General features: G+C 38.1%; 1 pseudogene; it reads right to left on the reverse strand.

Moving 5' to 3' along the window:
- Window positions 1–814: 814 nt before the first annotated feature.
- LOC113928482 lies at window positions 815–2,130 on the reverse strand (annotated as a pseudogene).
- Between the last annotated feature and the right edge of the window lie 3,552 nt (window positions 2,131–5,682).

A 5,682-nucleotide genomic window follows, 5' to 3' on the forward strand; every position in this document is an offset into this window, starting at 1 on the left:
GGTAGGCTCTGATCTATGGGATCCTGAGCCTTGAGGTTTTGAGTTTTGATTATTGTAGAACAATTTCACATGGACGAACCGAATTCCCAGCTGTTTTCCTCCCGGAATGGGCTCTTCGTTTTGAAGTTGTCTAGTCCAGTGCAAGAATATTCAATTCCTTAAGCTTTGTGACCTATTCTGTCTTTGGAAAACTTGGTAAAAAAGTAACTTTCTTTTTCTGTACAGTAAGGATGAATTTATCAGAACACACCCAATATGAATTACAACAAAAAGCAGTATAAATAATGTGTATGTGCCATGTTCATTTTAATGACTACTTCATAAGCTGGTAACTACTTGAGCAATGGAGACTATTTCTGGATCAGTACGATCCAAGCTTAGTTGTAGTCAATCCTTAACACAACTCTTGGTATCCGACACTGATTAAAAATAAAAAAAGATATATGAACAAATACATACTCATACATGATTACATTTTCAAGAAACTACTCTTTGTGGAAATATACAGGAAAGGGGACTTTCGGGAAGCTGTTGATGGGGACTGGGAAGTTTAAAGCTATGGCTTTGGTAAGCATCCCAGTGAGCTGTAAGAAGGCATTTGTAGGAGTAAATTGTGCAGCATCAAAGGATAACTCTCTAAAAGAGGTGGGCGTTTTCTCGATTAATTTAAATTCTGAGGCTTTCAGGAGTTGAGGGCTAGGAATAAGACCCAAAGAAAAGAACATCTTCACAAAGACTTAAGAAAGGGGACGGTGCCATTTGGCTTGTGATGCTAAATGGTCCAAAAGCCTTTGGTGGTGCGATATGGACAAGAAAGATATTAATACCCAAACCACATAACACCATTAAAACTCAAAAAACATTTTTTTTCATTTAAAAAAGTATTTAGAACACATAAAACAAGGCAACATTTATTCTTTCTTCTCGTCTTCCGGTGTGGGGTCTGTGGGCAGCTCCTCCACTGCGGCACTGTTGCTCTCGGAGTCGGTGTTACTGTCACTGGTCCCCTCCTCAGCCATACTGTCCACCCCCTCCTGCCCGCTCTCCTTGTCCTCAGGAGTAGATGTGCCTTCTTCACCATTCTGTTGGCTTTCCGTCACTTCTTCAAGGTGTGTCTCTTCTGTCTCCATCGGGATGCTCTCATCATCCTTCTTCTCCTCGCTCTTACTAGCAGCTTGCTCTTCCTCAGGAATCATGCTGCTCTGACTGCGTACAGCTTGCTCTGCGGCTTCTTTCTCTCTTTCCTCCTGCCTTTTTCGAGCCTGTTCCTCTGCCTGTGCAATTTCAGCGGCAATTTTTTCCATATCCACTTCTACTTTCAAACCACACAACCTTTTAAGTTCACTGTTAAATGAATCTGTGCTTTCCAGGAATTTCCTCTTCTTTTCCTGGTGTCGCTCCTCTATTTGAAGAAGTTCAGCTTCTAGTTTTTGCTGATGAACCATTAAGGACTGGACCTGTCGTTTGAGGACCTGCATTCTAGCTGTTGTGACAACTGAACGGACGTCTGGCACCACACTCTCACTAAGGATTTCACTGATGAGGCAGTGGTTTCTCTGGAAACGGGCAGTGGAAGCCATCATCATAATCGTCTGGATCTTCAGCAGGCTGAATCCTCATGTACGGTTCTCTTTTCTCCATGCGAGAGTGTCTCTGTCGACTTTCTTCCTCTAAAGCAGCTTCTGCACGACTTTTTGCATTTATGTAAGCAAGGTACGCAGGGGAATTATGATAGGCCTTCATAGATTCATTGTACTCTATCTTTTCTGCTTCGTATTCGTTTAAATATTTTTATTTTTCTTCATCAGTGAGATCTCGCCACATGCCACCAATAATCTTGCCAATCTCCCACAACTTTAGGTCAGGGTTGGAAGCTTTTACTTGGTCCCAGACCTTTCTGCTGTACCTCATGTAGGGCATCAGCAGCTTATCTGGTGGCTTTGGGGGTTTTGGAATCGTAATACCAGAGGATGCCGTGACCCGGCTGTTGGTGCCCGGGTTCCCTCCCAGCCTGTAGTTGTTGTAGGCGAGATGACTGTATGGATTGTATCCCACAAACCCTGGTGTGCTGGGCATTTGTGTTGTAGGAGCTGGGGTGGAAGGTGGGGCATAAGATGGTCTTTTTGACATTTTGGAAGATTAAGTTCTCAGTTCCTTAAGAATGAATCTGAGACATCGCGGGCAGAAAAAACGCCCGCAGCTCCCGCGGTGTATACATCTTTTCAAATTAGTGTTTTCATTTTCTTTGGGTGAAGATCCAGTAGTGGAATTACTGGATCATATGATATTTCTATTTTTAGGTCACATTAATTTTCAAAAGCAAAGAAGCATAGAGTGGGAGTAGGGGAGATTTAATATGCATATTACATTCTGGTGATTTACTTTTTATAAAGGTAGAAGTCAACTTAGACTTGCTCTAAGTATTGATGATAATCCTTGGTAACATGTATTAGATATATTAAATTATCTATGCTTAGAGAAAGATTAAAATATATATACTAATATATTTTTACCAGTAGATAGATTTGGAAAAGATAGGTCTTTGAGTGGCCTTCTTTCCAACTTTCTATGTTTTCTAAATTGTTTATATTATACTATGTGGAAATAAGCACTTTACAGTAATAAAGAAATGGTAAATTAAGACTCGTTCTTTCATTCAAAATATGTTATTGAAATTTTATTTTAAAACTTGGTTCTAGACTTTGGGGATACAATGATAATAAGACACACCTGATCATGATCTTCATGGAACTAGTAAAGGATGCAAAATGGTATGGTACAAATAAGAAAAGAACCAAATCTAAACTCCATTGATGCAGGAAGTCTTCCAAGAAGAAGTGCTACCTAAATTTAGATTTAAGGGAAGTTAACCAGGCAAAAGGAAGGAAGGAATACTCTAGGCATAAGAAAAAAAGTAAGGATGTGAGGGCGATCTGGCTGCGACATCTGTCACCCCATTGATCGCCAGGGTTGATTCGGCTGATCTGGCTGGCTAGGCGGGTGCCCCTTCCTCCCTCACCGCCCCATGTGCATCCCTCCCAAAGCTGCGTGCTCGGTGGAAGAGAACGACCTTCCCCGATACAGGAGAGGACCGTTCTTCGGTCAAGTGTATACGAGTAGCTGTGCTCCCCTGCTAGAACCTCCAAACAAGCTCTCAAGAAAAAAAGTAAGGCTAGGTCATATGAGCATTACAAATTTTGTTAAGAATTTGGCTATCATTTTGAAAGCAATTAATTGATTTAATTGTGTGTAAGGGTGGGGATGGTTAAGGCTCATGATCAGATTTGATTTTAGAAAGCTCACCCAGGTGCAAGAGTTGATTTTAACTCAGATGTGCATTAAAAGACTTGTGGAAGTTTCATAAGATACCGATGTTTGGAAGCCAGACCAGTTAAACTCTGGATATAACGTGTGTGTGTGTGTGTGTGTGTTCATGTGTGTGTGTGTAAATACACATATATGTAAAGATTCTTAGGTTATTCCAGTATGCAGCCAAGATGGAGAAAAACTTGATTTGAAACAGCCGAATACCTGAACCAGTTCACAAGCTCAAGAGATGCCATATTCAGTGGCAGCACATTGGTAGCTTGAAATTAGTCATGCTGTTTTATCACATGGAAATTGGCAGATACTACAGTTTGGGGCTTTTCTTTATGTCAATGAAGTGATTGTTAAACATTTATGGGATTAATAGGTGTAACATTTACTTTATTGCTATGGTTTAAAGCTAGAGAGATGAGTGTTCTTTAACGTTGATTGAACTGGGTTATCAGAGGAAAAAAAATGGAAGGAAGAGGGCTAGAGAAAGAGAAGTGAGGATCCTAAAGACACAGAAAGTGGTAGGATTCAGAGCACAGGACAATGAGGGCCTTTTCTATGCCAACTGCAGAGAAGGAGAAAAGAAGCCATGACAGCTGTTGAAAAATTATGAACGTTTTAGGAAAAGAAATGGACGAATCTGGCAGCTTCTCTTTATTTTGTGAAATAGAAGGCAAATTCTGTAAGAAGGATCTGAGAGGTTGTAGGTCAGAGTTATGAGGAGGTTTGAGAATTTTGAAATAGTTGCTGATGGTAACAGGAAAGAGACGTACTACTGCCAGGCGGCAAGGAAGACCTAGGGCAGGTGGCAGATGTTGCATTTTTATGGGTTCCAATCTTTCTGCTCATGTGATTTGCTGTAAAAATCAAGGATTATATTTCAACAACTTTCTTGTTGTTACTTTAAATATAGTTTTACATGATGTAAGATACCATTATAGTGGCACTTCTTTTTAAAACTTCCTTTTTGTTGGAATTTTAGATTGTTTCAGTGTAGGACTATTTTTAATAATGCTACTATGAATAACTTCAATAATAATTTCTTTAAAAATGTGTTCCTTTAGATCGGACCAAAGAATATGAATTCTTCACAGATATTAACATATTTTTTTAAATATAGTCCTTGGTGATTATTTCTAACAAATATTTCTATGCCCTTTTACCAACATTAGAAAGTCTTATTTAAAAATAATAATTCAATATGTAAGTCATTCTTTATATGATTTCATTTATCTTTCTTTGACTACCGTGGTGGTTGAATATTGTTCCCTAAATTCATTGGGATACTGGAATAAATCTTCCTAAAATATTTTTCTTCCTTAGCTAGAAAATGAACTTAGCTCATATCCTTCTTTTCTTAGCAAAAATTCCTTCAGGATCTTTTTAGAAAAAATTCTAAATGTACCCATAAATGTAGATATTATGCAAAGCCCCATCTTTACTTGTAGGCTCATCTCTATTTTTTATCCTAGGATATGAGTAAGACTCACTGCTTCAATTACCACCTGCATAGTTGATGTATCACAATTCTATATAATGAGACTCACTTCTTACCTAAATTTTAACCTTACATTTTGATTCATGATGCTAGCCCCTCAGCTTGAATGCATTCTGGTGAGAGAAGAAAGCCATGTGGCATGTACAACAGACTCATCCTGGGGAGCAGGTAAGACTGAAAGTGGCACAAGACTTAAGGGAAAGAGACACGAGGTGGACATAACTAAGGGTCTGGAAAAGTATGAAAGCAGCATGAAGATGCTGTCAAATTTTGAAGGGCAATGCCATAAATGAAAGAAAAGGATGAAATAGATATTTGATTAATTTCATTGTAGATTGTGAATAAATGTATTAACTAACATTAGCATAATTGTGTTTACAATTCTGTGATCTAATCTTATCTAACTTTTAAAATATAGTAATATATATTCTTTTCATCTGTGGATTATCTTTTCCATTCTTCTGTTAATGAAAATTTTAGGGATTAAATAGAGTGGCTCTGATACTACATTTGTAGATTGTTTTATTGCTCTGAGATATAAAGCTGTTAGTTTTCTTTTCAGAAAGAATTTAAGGGGAATGATTGCAATATATCTGAGATTTAACAATAATTTTAAATAACTATCCTCTACTGCCTCCTTGCCTAGCTTAGACTTTATTCTTTTTTGTTCCACATTCATATCAACACATCACAGCTAGGATGAGTTGTAGCACCTTACTTTGTGATTTGAATCACGTTTACTCCTAAAACAGAAATGTTGCCCTGAGTGACATCAGCAATGCCTATAAAATATAACAAATAGAAAATAATTTGCAATTTGGGAAATTATATTGTGCCATGAGGAAAAAGATGCAAGCAAAGTAATA

Source organism: Zalophus californianus, chromosome 5 (genome assembly GCF_009762305.2).
Source record: "Zalophus californianus isolate mZalCal1 chromosome 5, mZalCal1.pri.v2, whole genome shotgun sequence".
Taxonomy (NCBI): Eukaryota; Metazoa; Chordata; class Mammalia; order Carnivora; family Otariidae; genus Zalophus; species Zalophus californianus.